At 41.3% G+C, this 17,171-nt stretch overlaps 1 long non-coding RNA gene across 1 annotated transcript in view; it reads right to left on the bottom strand.

Annotated features, from left to right (window-relative positions):
- The window catches only part of LOC141786549 (uncharacterized), a 31,748-nt gene extending 14,788 nt beyond the window's left edge, over positions 1 to 16,960 (bottom strand). The window contains exon 1 of the long non-coding RNA XR_012597833.1: positions 16,449 to 16,960. This is a non-coding gene — a long non-coding RNA (uncharacterized LOC141786549). The remainder of the gene's footprint in view (positions 1 to 16,448) is intronic.
- Positions 16,961 to 17,171: the final 211 nt, after the last annotated feature.

Genomic DNA, 17,171 nt, shown 5'->3' with positions numbered 1-17,171 from the left:
ATGATAGGCCTGGGCGATATATCGATTATACTGATTAATTGCTGTGAATGCAGCAATGCATTCACAGTATATGTTCTTCTGTGACAAAAAAATTTATTCTTCTTCTTCATTCTTCCGCCCGCTTTTTTGGACCGCTAAAACTCCAGCAAACTTCAACCGATTTTCACCGTTCAAACTTCAAAACGTGTGTTTCAGTGGGGACAAGGGGGCTATGACTTTTCAGAAACTTTTCACGAATAATTTCCGAGATATTCGACAATTTACGAAATTTTGGTCACATAGAGATGAATGGGGAATTTTCAAAATTTTCTCCCTTCAGGACATTTTCTCAGCCTGCTTCAAACCCTCCTCATTCAGTCATACATTCAGCTACAAACTCCATTCAAACTTCAAAATATTCAGCTATCTTTTGGCTTCATTCAGTGGGTTTCAAATGTTTCCTAGCATTCATAGTTTCTTCACAATGACCCTTCAAAGGTCATGATGCATTTCAGCTCTTCGAGCCGTTTAACATTGGTGTGTATTGGACGGAATGTTTTGGCTCAGAGTGGGAGATTCAAACGACAGAGCACGGAGAGGGGGAAACAAGACCTGAGAAACTTCTGGGTCAACTGCTCTCTTGGCCACATTTTTTGAGCTATCAACACAAATAAGCCCTCAGCATGTAAGTAGTCTTGTCCTGCTTCTGACAAAGTGGTTTTTAAAGCAAAAGGATGGAGCACTTTTTCACAAAATGGCCAACTGTCATGAGAAGTTAAAAAAAATCCCCATATACCTCCATGTTAATTCCTGAGGGGTTTTCTCAGAGATCAGTAAATTTTCCCTCATCTATCTATCGCTCTCGTGGGTTCGTTTCTTGACCTTCATGCATGAAATTTAGACGGACAGCTTCCTCTGGGTCTCAGGATTCCTACGGTGTGTTCATTTTTATTCTAGCCCTCACGGTTTTGGCAAGGTGACAGGAGATTCGGACTCTTGCTTTGCCACAAAATCTTCATAAGATTACAGTAACAAGGGCAAAGTTGTGCACCTGCACCTGCTGCCCTTGACGAGCTGGTCACCGTGGAAACCTTTGATCTCATGCAGCTGTTTATAGTAACTCATCAAAACATCCAGGAACAAAGACAAGCATGTGTCTGGTAATTTATCAGTAATAACCAATGTAAAATCTGGCTTCAGATAAGCCTCAGCAGACAGGTTTACATGATTGAACACACACACACACACACACACACACACACACACACACACACTCACACACACAGGGCAGAAAGTATCACACTTTAACAGCATTTGACTTCCATTTCCCTGAGTCAGCTCCTTATTTTCCTAGATTTTTTTCTTTAAATTTAAATTCCTTCCTTTAATTTCTGAATTGATTCAGCCATTCAAACTTTTAAATCCAATTTTAGATTACACTGATTCATGCTTCATCATCATTCTTTTTGTCAGAATTGCAAGCACCTTTACAGCCTGATTTCAAAAAGGGGTGTTGGGAATCAACAGACTCCACCAGCTCTCTGATGGCAGTTGGTAAACAATAATCACCATGGCAACATCTGGCTTCAGATGGGCCTCAGCCTACAGGCTTACATGGTTAAAAAACTCACACACAGTACACACTGGATTACATTTTAACAGGGTTTAAGATAGCAGACTTACATTTACCCTCAGTCAGGTCATTATTTCCATCAATGTTCTTTAAAATTTAATTCATTCCTTTAATTTTTGAATAGACGCAACCATTTCAACTTTAAATTCCTTCATCCATTCAATTTATTGTCCATTTATTTCCTTTCATCCAAGAGTTCATGGCAGGTTAATTTAGCATTCTGCATTAGCATTTGAGCGCAAGCTTTTACAGGACTTCTTTAAACAATTTTCAGACATATCCTCAGTCATTTATGATCAGCATTCTGCATCAGCAGTTGAGCACAAGCTTTTCAAGACTTCATTCAACCATTTTAAGACACATCTTCAATCATTCATGTTCAGCGTTCTGCATTAGCATTTCAGTGCAAGCCTTGCCTGACTTTATTCAACCATTTTCAGACACATCTTCAGTCATTCATGTTCAGCTTCTGCTTTAGCATTTCAGCGCGAGTTATTTAAGACTTCATTCAGCCATTTTCAGACATATCTTCAGTCATCCATGTTCAGCATTCTGCATTAGCAGTTCAGCGCAAGCTGCTTCAGCATTCTGCATTCACAGCGCAATTTCTTCAGAAATTGCTTTTCTAGTTCGAACTTTTTCTTGTGGACGATTTAAAAAATTTGAATTTGAATTTTTCTCCCCCGCTATTGTGCACCTTTTATACTGCAGCAAGCGCTGACTCCACGTGTGTGCAGCATGCTTTAACAGTTCACTAACGAAACAACAGAAACCTAAGTGTCATAAAATGTTCTTAAATATCTTTGACACCCAGCACCTTGACAGACACGTGTTCCTTATGGTCTGTATCAACAGCCCTAAGAGGTTAATATAAACTAGACCTCTCGTCAGTAAACGTTCAAATCCCTTTCCTCCAATCCTCTGTTTTCTATCAGTCACCTTTCAGGAGTTTGATTAAGATCTTTAACTCAAACATTTCCAAAGCTGGGACCCTTTCATGTTCACCTGCAGATAATTAATAATGTGACTGAGGCGCGTCAAACCTGCTGCTCTTCAAAGTTAATACTCTGATCATTTTGAAAATTAGATAGTAAAGAAATATACATTAGTTTTTCTCAGAACATCCCCACTCTACTGAAGAAAATCCCCTCTTATGGTGACATGGACGGATCATGATTTGTGAAAGTAGACTGCGGGGAATAGCTGATATCGGAACGACAATGGGCGATCGAACTGAGCAGTGCTGCCTGGACAGACATGACTGAGAAGTTGTTTGGCTTTTACCTGGGGAAAGCTGAGTTCCGTCTTTCCCTGCAACTCCCTCTGTTCCACCAACTCAATCCTCCATTCAGCAGTAAGGCATGACATTTGTGAGCCCACACTTGAATAAATAGCATTTATTTTTACTTATTTGTCTGTATTAAAATACAGGATAAACAGGCTACAGCCTTAAAAAATAAAACTAGACAGAAACAAAGTGGGTTTTTTAAATCGTTTAAAAGCAGAATATAACAGAACAGTGCTGTAGTGCACTGAAACAGTACTGTACACGCTTTTCCTAGCAGGATTTTTAAATTCAAAATGTACAAAATAGTGCAGCTTTCAATGTGAATGTGCCTCCCTTATAACTACAAAGTGAAGTTTTTGAAACAGAAGAAGAGCTGAAACTTTAATTCCAAGAGTCAAATAGAGGTTACTTTTATTATTTTAAGTTTTTGACAAAATTAAAACAAAACTGGTTTTGAGTTGTCTCTGTCATTTGTACTTATCGTTTTCTTTAAAAGGAAAAAAAAAAACATCAAAAAATCGTAACTTGAAATTTTTCTGAAAAAATCAAAGATTTTATTTTAAGGCCATATCACCCAGCCCTACTGCATGAATTTCCACTGGATTTTTCCTGCGCGCTCTTAAGTGCTTGGCTGTGCGTCAGCGCGCACAACCTAAGCACCAATTTCAAGTTCAGTTTTGATTTTTAAAATTAAAGTCAAAAAGCTCACTCTTTCTTTGTTTTTTAAAATCCTTTATATCCTGAACAGAACATCTAACAATTTTCAGAACATACACGGATCCTGAAGACAGCCGTTTGTCCTGTATGGCAGCTGCCACTACTGTCAATTTTGCCTGTGGCTGTTGAGGAGCTGGGTGTACTCAGTGTACTACCGCTAAACATCAGGGCAGGTTGTTGAGACTTCTTCCCCTCATTTTGACTTAAGTCTCCCAATTTTGACTTTAAATTTGAAATTCCAATTTATTGTCATCATTTCGGCTTTAATCTCAAAATCGTTTTTCGACTTCATTCTTCTTCATTTCAACCTTTTCTTCAACTCTATTCTCGTCGTTTTGACTTTTATCTCAATTTTTTTTACTTTATCCTTGTCCTTTCTTCTTTAATCTGGACATTTTAACTTTATTCTCGTCATTACCTCTTCATCTCGAAATTGTTTTTCGACTTTATTCCAGTCATTTCAACTTTAATCTTGACATTTCAACTTGGTTTGCGTCATTTTGATTTCAATCTTTTCGACTTTATTCTCATCATTATGACTTTAACCTCGATTTGCGCAAAATTGTTTTCTCCGTCCAAAATGGCCCTAATCTGCTTCCCTAGAAACAGATCCAGCCACTGATGATTACTTTTTTTTTTCTTCAAAACATTGTCATACTCAAACATTTATATTTCCACAGGTATAATGCCGGTGTTGCTCATAAACGGGATAAGTTAACTGTACGGAGCCTAAAAAGGGGGACTCCAGTAGATTATAAACCCAACTATTGATAAAATATAACCATGGTGTTGTAGTGGGTGGCTATGAATGGTGTTAAGTGTAAACATCATGTCAGGCTTTCCAGAAATGTGTATTAGGTGTTTCATCTGTAAGTTTGAAATTATGCAAGTGTTCACAAGCTGGTCTACACAGAGATGGTCTTTGTGGTGAGGTTGTCCTCACAGCTTGAAGGGTGAATTTGTGCTGTAGCTGTATATTTGCATAGTCTTTCGATACCAGTAGTAACTTTGAGCCTAAATTGTTGCTTTCCTCTTTCCATAAGCTCCAAGACCCTGTGTTTCCCCTGCCCCTTTGACCCCCATCCAAACTGGACTACAAGTGAAATCATTTGTTGTGACCTTTTGTTTCTGTTTTTACAGGACCTCCAGAGCTGACTGAGCTGTGAGGGTAGCATCGCCTGGACCAGCATGGACCAGCTTGTGAACATTTGCGCCTTTTCTCACTAACTGATCAAACACCTAAAACACATTTCTTGGAAAGCCCAACATTATACTTACAATCTATATCATTTACAACACCAAGAACAACACTACACTACACTCGGCGCTGCCCAAGTAGCTGCCTGTTGAAGCAGCTCTCTCTTCTTTGTCCGTTTCTTGTAATTCTTTTCGTCTCTTTTTCGTCATCTTTGTATTTGAAGTGGATCATTACTTTGTATGGTTCATTGATGGTCATGGACACCAAACTTTTTGTGGCTTCAGCGATGTTTTTACTACTTTTCGCCTGTGTTCGTCTGGAGATCCTACATCTAACCATGGCTGCATTGTTTACATGTGAAATTAGCTGTTAGCAGCCTGTAGCATGTCAATGCTAACTGGAGTAGGGCTTGATGATTTCCCTCAAGGTGAGGAGGATGAGGTGAGGACGACGTGCTGGTTCTGGGGTGTGAGCCAGGAGGTGAAGACGTGGACCTGTCCTTCCATCCATCGTTGTTGGGAACTTGGGATCTTGGGATCTAACTCCGGTGGGATGGACGAGCTAGCCGTGCTAGCCCAGCAGCAGAGGGGCTGCTGGGGGGCAGTGTGGCATCATGCTGTTCACAGACGTGGCTGACTGAGCTGACATCGGACGCCGGTGACACATTGGAGGAGCTTCGCCTGCTGTGGGCAGACAGGATCCAGGAGACAGAGACTGAACAGACTGCTGGGGGGGCTCAGTCCTGGATCCTGTGGAGACTGGCTGGGCTGGAGAATGGTGGACGGGCTGTCGTCATCTATTTTCTTGTGGACCTTTTTGCACTTTCTATACACTTTCCTACTTTCGTTTTCTTGATTGCTGCTGTGACTCCTGAATTTCCCCTAGGGAATAAATAAAGTATTTTCTATTCTATTCTATTTTCTATTTATATATGAATATTAGGGCTGTCATTTTAACGCGTTAATTAGATTAATTAATTACACCGCAAAGTAACGCGTCATAAAAATTAACGCAGATTGATCTGGATCCCAAACCCGCGAGGGGTTCAAAGACGCACTTATTTTCAAATGTATTTTCAAAAGCAGGTTAAACTGAGAATACTTCACTTTTCTTTGATCCAAGACTTGAAAAAAGTGTTTTGTACATAGTTCCTTACAGTTTTTAGCCTTTAGCCCTGGTTCTCCTGACCTCATAGAAGTATAGAAGTTCATATTGCATCGAGTAAAAATGTGAACAGAAGCAAAAAATGTCCTAAAAATCAAATCAGCTTACCTCAGGTGCAGGACTGTGTAGATTTTGTAAAGATAGAACCATAACACTCAGGGTACCTAAAAATGTGTTTTATATATTCCCACCTTATTTTTAAATGTCTTTTAATGTAATTTTAATGTCCTGGAATTCAGATTCTTTATTTTGGGGCCTTAAGCAGATGTGAGATTAAAATGCGATTAATTAGATTATTTAATTACAAATCCTGTAATTAATTAGATTAATTTTTTTAATTGCCTGACAGCACTAATAAATATATAATTATGTTTATTTATTTGGGTCACTCACTCCCTTTCAGGCCATATTCTCCTTACTATTGTCAAACATCTTTCATGACCAACACCAGCATGATACCTGTGGAAATATAAGCGTTTGAATGTGACAATGTTCTGAAATTTAAATAAAAAAAATACACAAATACATAAATAAAAGATTTGTTTCCAGTGTGTTTATACAACAGATTTGTTTTGCATGAAGTAGATGACCAAACACCAATACTACTAACACCAAACACAAGTGTGAAAAACTGTAGAAGAGAACATAAGATCATGGTGAAATATATAAAACTTTTCACAAAGTGCACTTTGTTAAATTAACAGTAGCAGCATCAGGGGTGTGCTATATCATACCATTTACAACAATACTGGTATAATTTTTTTGACAATATAAATTTGTCATTTCACGGTATTTACAGTGCAGAGACACAATGACATATGACGCTTCCTGCTGTGTACGAAACAACAATGGCGAGAGCGAAAGTAGCACTACAGCATCATCGTCCTCACATAAGGATTTAGTGCCTAAAAGAGGAGCAGAGCAGCGCAGAGCAGCGCAGAGCAGCGCAGAGCAGCGCAGAGCAGCGCAGAGCAGCGCAGAGCAGCGCAGCGCAGCTCAGCGCAGAGCAGAGCAGAGCAGCGCAGAGCAGAGCAGCGCAGAGCAGCGCAGAGCAGCGCACAGCAGAGCAGCGCACAGCAGAGCAGCGCAGAGCAGCGCACAGCAGAGCAGCGCACAGCAGAGCAGCGCACAGCAGAGCAGCGCACAGCAGAGCAGCGCAGAGCAGCGCAGTGCCCATAGCAGCTGGATACCCGAGATTACAAGATCACAGGAAAACCACGTTTCAGCAGGAATCCCACCCATGACGACACACCTTCATGGTAATTAATTAGTATGTTAAGTAGGGATGTCCCGATATTACATTTTCATTTCCGATACGATACCAATATTTATCCGATATGATATCAGCATTAAACATGCCTACTTTGATTACTTATTTTGTAGTATGTCTGACATGTTAGAAAAGGCTTGATTAAGTGATATTATTCAAACAAAGAACAGTAGTCAGCAAAAGTAGGTATGAGGAAAAACTGACCCATTTATTATTAACCAACGGGAAACAGAAATTTTAACATTAAACATAAAAAATACTCGTAGTTGAATAAAATAAAGAATAAATTAGAAGACCCAGAAAATAACCTAAGTAAATCAAATAAAAACAGCAGGAGCGGAGTCTGGAATAGACTGCTTATATCGGAGTGCTGATATTGGACATTTTCGATGCATTTCGATACGATACCGATATTTGTTTTTTTTGCTAATATCGGACCGATATTAATATCGGACTGGGACACCTCTAATGTTAAGCTCATCTTGCCCTCTCCAAACTTAAGCGCCTTTAGTCCATGCCTCCTCCTTTGTGTTGGTGTCCTTATAGAAAGAATGTGTTGTTAGAATAATGAAGTTTTTCGCCTGCTAGATTAACTTTTCCTTTTTTTTATTTTTTCCTTCTCTTCCCCTTGTCTGCATTATCTTTTCTGCTGAGCACTGTGTCATATGACAGCGTTGAAAAGACCAATGCATTTTTTTTTCTAGCAGTCAGATTAACTGCTATAGTGACCATCACCAGCCCTCCCTGTAGGCTACTCCATCATTCTAAACTTTATTTAACCCCTGATGTGAGCTATAGGGGAGGGCCGTGCCACACCACAGTGTGAAAGAAGGGGAAATAATGACAGGCAGGACAAGACAAGACAAACAGAAGGAAGGACAAACGTCTACTACTGTTGATTTAAGATAGCAATTCAAGTGCTGGGCTAATGCAATACAGGAAGTAAAGGTTGTACGAAACCAGGGACACCAGAAATGGGGTCTTGAAAGCGTGGGGAGCTTGGGCCTACGTGGATAGGAGAAGAAGTGGCATGCATCACAGGATGTGAGAAGATGTGTAATAGTACCCGACTCAGCATGCTCTGACGGGATCTATCATAACTCTTAGTTAGTCTCGACAGAAGCTTGAGTATCTGCACGCATGTGAGGTGGTCACCGAATATCCAAGTAAGTAAAACACAGCCAGGGGCGCCCCCCGGGGGCCACCAGGGCATCCGGGCCCCCCCACACAGTCCCCAAACCGGGCCCAGGGACAACCCTAGGACTCAAGGGGGCACAGACCTGCCTCCCCGCCGATACCAAAGACAGCACCCAGGGCCCAGAGCAGCGGCCCCCCCTGCAGATCGCACCCGCCCTCCCCGACCACCCGTCCGCCCGGCCCTAAGCCACCCCCACCCCCAGCACCCAGCCACCCCCACGCCCCCCGCGGCAGGCCGGAGGCCCCAAGCCACACAAGAGCCAGCCCCCCCAGGACCAGCCCCCTCCCCAGAGGGGAGGCCACGAACCACAGCCAGGCCAGGTGGGGCAAGATGTTGGCATGTAGCGGTGGGATGGAGGTCCAGGCCCATCCCCCAGAAAATCTGAGGCCATGAGAGGCCTAGCAGACACAGTGAAGGGGACAGAGGGATGGGGCAGCCCAAAATATTTGAGAGAGATGTGATAATATCAACCCAAAATTGTTGGACAGGTGTGCAGTTCCAGGTGGCATGAAGGTAAGTGTCTGGAGTGTGTTGGGAGCAGTGGGTGCAAGTGTCAGATTGTGCTAAACCCATTTTAAACATCCTATGCCCTGTAAAGTGGACCCTGTGGATGATTTTGTACTGGATTAGTTGGATATTACTGTTGCTCTTATGGAGAAGGTGTTTTCACAGATTTGGTTCCAGAAGTCAGCATTGGGGGTGAGGGCCAGGTCTTGTTCCCACTTTATAAAGAATTACGATACTTGATCAAACTTACACGAGGCTAAAACCAGCGCTCGAAGCATAGCTTGTTTACATTCCCTGCAGCTGGAAGGAGGAGGGGGGACGGAGCGCACTAGCGCTGCGCGTAAGGACACATGAGTTAGTTAGGTCAAGATAAATGTTTATATTTCCGAAGACTTAATGCACTTAAAAAATATTTTATGTATGGCACTCTTAAACTGTGGTATTACTTTTTGATTTTAGTTCTTGTAGGCAGAGAAAATAGCCTTTGAATTTGGTACCGTCTGTCCCTGTTAGCGTCGATTTCCTCGTCACCATCGATTAAAGTTTGTGTCTTACTGAGGGAGAGGAGACAACTTTCTACTGTATCTAATGTCCTTAGTGGTCACATAGAGCTCATACAACCCCACTTCAAAAAAACTGAACTATCCCTTTAATGGGAAGAATACTTGATTTAGACCAGTTTATTAAATAATCTGATGGATGGGAGAATGATCGGATTGAATTAATAGTTTCTTTTAATGATTTAGATTTGGATTTCTGATGTAACAATATGTCATCTGCATATAAACTGATTTTGTGATGAGATGTTGGAGTCTCGATACCTATAATGTTACTATTCTGGCGAATGGCTGCTGCTAGGGGTTCAATAAAGATAGTAAATAATGGGGGGGAGAGTGGGCACCCTCTAGATTAACTTTCCTCTGGATCTGACCTACTTACTTTGCTTACATTTCAAGCTTGTGTAGTAGTAGTAAATGATTGGAGAAGTGGCATCCATACTGTGTGTGCAATAAAAATGCTGTTGTTCAGAAGCAGCAATCACTAATAATGAGTTGTTTGTTTTTTTCCCATAACGTCATGAATATCATTATCACAAATTTTTGGCTGGTCGGCTACTAGCTAGATACATTCAACAAAAAGAAACATTAAGTGCCATTCCAGCCATTCAGGGGGCTGATAGCAGACTTCTGTGTGATCCTAAAGAAATAAGTGGGACTTTTAGAGACTTCTATGTTAAACTATATACCGCCGAGCTAACAGTGAGTAAAATAGATATTATATCCTTTCTCTCAACTCTCAATCTTCCTCGATTATCAGAGGACCAACTTGAGCAACTGGATTCACCCATCACTATTGAAGAAATAATGAATGTCATCAAAAATCTACTTTCAAGTAAAGCTCCAGGCTTAGATGGCTTTACAGCAGAGTTTTATAAAGCATATTCTGCAGAGCTAGCACCTTTGCTTTTAGAAACTTATAATGAAGCATATGACAAGGGCAGACTTCCTCCCTCTTTGACAGAGGCTGCTATTACTCTTATTTTAAAAGCTGGTAAAGATCCCTTGGATTTCAAAAGCTATAGACCAATAAGTCTGACGTCCTACGATAAGTATATATTATCCAAAATCTTAGCCAACCGACTATGCAAAGTTATAACTTCCCTGATCCATCCTGACCAGGTTGGCTTTATACATCCTCCCTGTTCTGCAGACAACATCAGAAGGTTTATTGATATAATGTGGGTCTGTCAGGACTACACCTATGGAGATAATTTTGTTTCTTTATTATTCAATCAAAAAGAATAGATTTGAAACCAAAAAAGAGATTTGTAATCAAAAGACAATAAGTAGGAAATGAAAAAAAAAAGTTGAGATCAAAACAGAGCAGGTTGCAATTGAAAAAAAAAAGTTGAGATCAAAATATAACAGTTTGCATTTGAAAAAAAAAAAGTTGAGATCAAAATACAACAGGTTGCATTTGACGGACGTCATGCTCAGCAGACCGCTGCTTCACCGGCTGGCCGAGAGGTCTGCACAGAGCGGACCGCGGTGCCGTTAACGAGAACCGAGATGCGGCTCGGCAAGGCTCAGCTGGCCGCTGTAGCATGGCTGCTAGCTGTTAGCGCACAGTTTAAAGCTTCTGTGAGCTTAGATGCTTTCACCACATGTGAAAATGATCCATCGTTTGATTTTTCAGCTCGTAGGGCTCGCGTTTGTTTTCACTCAGGTCCAAACAATTGATCAGTGAGCGTCACGTTGTCATGGCAACTGACCGGAGGAAGGCGTATGTCACTGTGTGTCAGAGAGAGACAGAGAGAGACGAAATAATGCTACACCAGACAGTTGTCCTGAAGTTTTTAGTGCAAACAGTATTATAATTATTTATTTATGTGATTGGTTGAACAACATTCCAAGAGTGTCTTGAGCATTCTCACTCTGCTTTGACTGGTGTTAAAATGTTATACATAAATGTTATACGTCCGTGACATGTCCCGTTAGGCGCGACTCTGCTCAACGAAGTTGTAACGTTGTCAGGTGATGAAAAAGACACCTGATCATGTGTTAATGGAGTGCTAAAAGTGAATTAAAAAGCTTAGCCTGGCGTGGGGGGGCAGGTAAAGCCTGGCGGGCCCGCCAGGCTTACAATACACTGGGAGAAACCCTGTACTGTTGTGTAGGAACCATGCCCCCGCGTGTACCGTGGAACAGTGTTTTAATCACTAACTATCTTAGCTAATGTAACTATGCTCAGGCCGTGACTAGCAGAGACAACCATGCTAATTAGCGTGCTTGCAGCAGTAGGGCATTATAATTCATTATACTGTGTTGTTGTTTTTGTGAGTGTACAGCGGACTCTAGCCAGAGGCTATCAACTTACCTCCAGGCGTTGTGTAAGGAAGTGGTAGCTGGCGCTCGCACTCGGTAAAGCCAGGTCAAACCAACCAATAGAAACTATTCTGTCATCCACCAGCGTAGGCCCCGCCCAGTAAGTGCAGTAGAATTCGCAAGCAAAACTTTGGAGTTTGCACACAAAAAGGAATGATTTGCAAGAGAAGGTTTTCAACTTGAAAGCAAAGAGGGCTGATTTATAAGCAAAATGGAAAGAACTAGGTTCTCAGTTTAATTTTTCAACCGCAACCTGTTGTGTTTTGATCTCAACTTTTTTTTTTTCAAATGCAACCTGTTGTATTTTGATCTCAACTTTTTTTTTTTTTCAATTGAAACCTGCTTTGTTTTATTCTCAACTTTTTTTTTTCATTTCCTACTTATTGTCTTTTGATTACAAATCTCTTTTTTTGGTTTCAAATCTATTATTTTTGACTGAATAATACAGAAACAAAATTATCTACATATACACCTCCCCTCTGGCAGCCATCTCCTTGGACGCCGAGAAGGCTTTTGACAGGGTTGAGTGGCAGTTTCTGGGGTGCTTCTCAAAGCTCCAAAGTTCCATCCTCGCCTCCTCCACTTGCGTCTTAGTCCCGCCCACCAGAGATGCATGCCAGAGACGCGAGGAAACAAAGAGAGAAGAGAAGGAGGTTAATTTTATGAGCATTGAGATGTCCTCTCCTCCGGAGCGTCACATGAAGCGACGTATTTTAGTGATGACGGCGTCACAGCTGGATAAACCGGTCTGAGCGCACGAGACAAACTAAACTAAGGAAAATAATGTAAACAACAGGGCGCTCAACCGCAGAAAATTCATATTCACTTTCAGATCAGTTTAACATGAATATGTTCATGAATGAAAAAGAAAAATGTCACGTTTTCCTAGGCCCAGATTGATAGTTTTTAAGTCTTATATTGGGGCCACTTTGTGTTCATAAATAATGTGTTTATTCTGCTATAAGCACTGCTATAAGCACTGGTGGGACAGGAGGAGAGAGAAGTGGAGCTGTCTGCAGCGGTGCCTTTCATCCATTACGCGCACGCAGAGGGACAGAGGTGAAACTGTTGCTGTATCAGCCAATAATGGCATGATCTCACACCCATCACTGATAAAACAACAGTTTGCTACTGTATGAAAATGGCGTGGTTATGTGTTATTTTTAAAGGTATTATTGAACTGGCTCGAGTGGGCCAGTGGAGTGCGCAGTCAGCTGACCCGGAGCCTTTGAGTTTCACTTTCAGCCTGCATGTGTTGTCTGTTGTCCGGTCTCTGGGGCTCTTTCTAATTGTCTGTTGTCATCCTCAGTGAGAATGAATGTTGTAATCATCCAGATAAATATCAAACATGAAAATTCTCGGGGCGGCTCCGACGAGTCTGTGAGACGATGGTGGGGCTAAAGATTCATCTGTCAACCGCTCACACGAGAAGATAATCTTGCCTGAACGTCGGCCGATTTTAGTCCACGACCAGATTTCTTCCCCGATTGTCGGGAGGACCGAATCTGGGTTAAATCGGGGCAAGAATCCTGTAGTGTGAGCCAGACTTTATGCTTAGACAGCTTATCTTGCTCCATGGAGCTCACGTTTCACACATGTGGACAGCTGACGCTTTATAGCCGGCTCTGATACGTCACAAGGGGACGTGTCTGTCAGTGAAAAGACTTCCGCGAAGCCTGCTCTTGTGTTTCCTCGATTATGCCTCCTCCAGCTCAGTCTCCTCTCTCCTCTCTCCTCCGAGCACATTTGGCGCTTTGAAATGTCCTCCAGCATGGCTGATCACAACATACTTCCGGTGTCGCGGAGGAGAGAGGAGATAGGAGACTGCATTTTGGCACATTGGGAAGCACCCCTGCTCTCTGCCCTGGAGTCTTTTGGTTTTGGCCAGAGGTTCATAGATTGGGTCAGCCTTATTTACACTCATCCCACAGCTTCTGTTCTCACTAATGGTGTCATATCCTCTCCATTTGACCTAGGTAGAGGCACTAGACAGGGGGATCCTCTTTCTCCCCGGCTCTTTGCTGTTGCGCTGGAGCCATTAGCAGTGGCTATCCGCAGTGAGCCTACATTTCCAGGCATTTTAGTTGGAGAGCATCGCCATAAATTAATGCTATATACATTCTCTTATTTGTTTCAGATCCTCTCTCCTCTCCCTGTTTAAAATTAAAGATAGGTTTTCTTCCGTTTCAGGTTTTAAAGTGAATTGGTCAAAGTCTGAGGCTCTTCCTCTTACACCATACTGCCCTAAATCTCTCTTCCAATTTGGTAACTTTGCCTGGCCCAAGAAAGGCATTGAGTATCTAGGTATAACATTTCCACCTGTGCTAGCTGATTTGATTAAAAGAAATTTTGACCCTTTAACAGAGAGCTTGCGAGCTGATGTGACACAGTGGTCCCCACTTTATCTCTCCATGTGGGGTAAGGCAAATATAATTAAAATGATGCGCATCCTATATAGGCATATCTCCTTCCTTTAAAATTTAACAATGAACCAAAAATCAACTTAAAGTGCAACAGCAACATAAAAAGGCATATCTCCTTTTAATATTGGTTGAACGACCATTAATAAAATAGAACTCAAAGAAACATTAAAAGACATCTTCCTTGAAATAAGGAGAATGAAAGAACCTGAGCTTATAATTTCAGATTTTTTTTTCAAAAAGACACGCCAGATATAAACAAACAGATATAAACAATAATAATGGAATGCAAAGTGAACGGCAGGTCATCCTCGCTCTCATAATCACTCATCTTCACGTTGTTATTGCATGATTCGTCCTGGCAGACTACCTGCGTTTATTTATATCTGGCACACCGTGTGTGCGGACTGATACACTAAGTGGCGAGCGCCTCGTAGCTAGCTGTGGCTCTGCAGCGGAGGTAGCGCCGTTTTATGACACGATGAGAGCAAGAGACTTATTTAGCGGTGTTTTTGTGTGAAAGTAACGCGCTGAAAATTCTCTAAAAAAGGCGTGAATGCAGACAGATATCAGATTTTTTCGGTGGGAGTCTGTTTATTTATGTTTTGGGTCGAGTAAAATATGAGTGCATAGGAAACCGGCACATGAGCAGTGAGGGGGTGTTTGGTGCGTGTGCCCTGAGCTTCTGCTGCACAAAAAACACTGCTGTAGGGGGAATTTCTGCCCTAACCCTTGTGATAGAACCCAACTTCCATCCTGGAGAATCGCTTTGGGCACGGCACAGTGTGTATGGCCAGTGTGTCGCAGGGCGTTCAAGCTCCTCCTCTCCTCTGCTTGCCACGTCTGCACACGTCCCGTCTCCGCTCATCAAAAGATGTGTGCGGACGAGAACACAGCTTTTTTCAGAAATCAATCCATGGGTCACGTGTGTGCCGAACCGATTACGTCGATCTGGTCAATGATGATCCGCTGCACCACTAGTCACACCGGTGGACAAATGTCATGTTTAAAACAAAATATTTTCATATTTGAATTTTAAAGCTCATTAACTACAGATGTATTTATTCTGGAAGTTTATACTGTAAAGGAAAAAATAGGGGTTTTAATTAAATATTATAAATTATTATTTATATTTGTCACAAAGGACACAAAATGTAGCGTCACGTCAAGCACCCACATAAATGTGGAAATAGAATTAAATATTGATAAATAAGTAAATAAAAGCCCTCTACTCTCACGGTTAATTATCTTATGTCTTATCTTAAGTAGCAGACACTGCCAGCATGAAATACAGCAGAAAATAATATTCATATGAGAGGGTGGTTCTAAAGCCACATTTCCACCAAGCAGACCAGTTCGGTTCGTCTGGGTAAGGCATGGATTTTGTGGTGTTTCCACTGACTTATCCCGGGAAAGATCCCCAAATAACCGAGACGAGCCGTCCCACGTTTTAGGACCCTTTTCGTATGCAACTATTGCAGTTTTTCTCAGTTGCTTTGGTTCATTTCTCAGATCAGAATTGAAATTCTCAAAACTACTTGTTCAATCTTCACATCATTGTGTCACTTGTGCAGTAAATCAATTTCAATTGTTTGGACATGCATGCAAATGATTATGTAGAATTCTCTTTTGTTTGCTACATTATCAGGTGCTTTAGTCATATTTGTAGCCCACCTTTACCCACTATATTAGGAAAGGGCCTCTAGGTTCTTAAATATTATATTGAGAGCTAATGAAGAGATACTGCTTCATCTATGTTACTGTGTAAAAAATCCCAAGTGTGCCTTTAATATTCGATACCCACTCTTATTACGATCTTTCATACAGAGAAACCAAGATCAGATTAAATGATCAAACTTTTAAGTTAAATGCAAACTTCCAGTTTACTGAACATTTTTAAAATCAACATTATAACAAGTAAACCAACAATAAATCATAATTGCTCCTGAAATCTGTATTTTCTCAGTTTCTTGGCTTAAAATAATAAGTTTCTTAACTTGAAATAATATGTTTCTTAACTTAAAATAATAACCTATGTAAGGGGCCACACACACTCACACCTGCCTGGTTATTAAGTTTAGAAAAACCCTATAGTTGCAGGCCTGCGGTGAGGCCCAAAACTTAATTGCTGCTTCACTCTAGGAGCAAACCAAAATAAACCCTGAGCTTGTAGTTCAGTCAGTACTCACAGCCTCCAGTCCAAGTTCACGTGAAGAGAAATCCAAACAGTGTCCTACGATGACAGCTCCATCCTCCCACTTTGGCGAATGCAGGGTTAGCCTTTAGCAAGCGATGTCCAGGAAAGCAAAGATAAAATCCACACTTTGAACTTTTCCAGCAGTCTATTAGCACTTTGAGAACGACCAATCTTCATATCCAGTCCGGAATGATGAGAAAGAAGTCTCCATAGAAAGCTGACTGAGCAAAACTAGTCCGTTGGCGGCGCTACATCTGCTAGACTAGCGAATGCTACATGCTACGGTGCTAAACTGCTTCAAAAGTTCTGTAAACAACCTACTGCAGGGCAGACTTCGGGCAGAAATTATCCATAGTTGATCCACAAGCAATAGACGAGTGTTCATTGACGACCATTGAGCTAAAAGTCCAGAAAACTCTTCTAATTACTCAAAAATAGCAGCCACATGGCAGATTCAAATTGCGTCTCTCCAGGTCAAGCTAGCGTATCCCACTTCCGGTTTCTTAGTAAAGCGAATACGAAACTGATCGGCAAGGGTTGTGTACACAGCACTTCCTTTTAGCTCTTTCACAATAAAAACAAAATATAATACATGAAAACATTTTGTATTTCACTCGTTTTTAACTGATACTCATCACTCGTTTACTTTGAACAGATTTTAAACCTTTTTAACACATACATGAAATACAATTTTAACCATATTTATTTGTACTCT

Source organism: Halichoeres trimaculatus, unplaced genomic scaffold (genome assembly GCF_033239565.1).
Source record: "Halichoeres trimaculatus isolate MK-OKI-2021-1 unplaced genomic scaffold, fHalTri1.1 fHalTri1_scaffold_42, whole genome shotgun sequence".
Taxonomy (NCBI): domain Eukaryota; kingdom Metazoa; phylum Chordata; class Actinopteri; order Labriformes; family Labridae; genus Halichoeres; species Halichoeres trimaculatus.
Note: the sequence above shows the minus strand (reverse complement) of the source record. Positions and strands in the feature narration are given on the sequence as shown.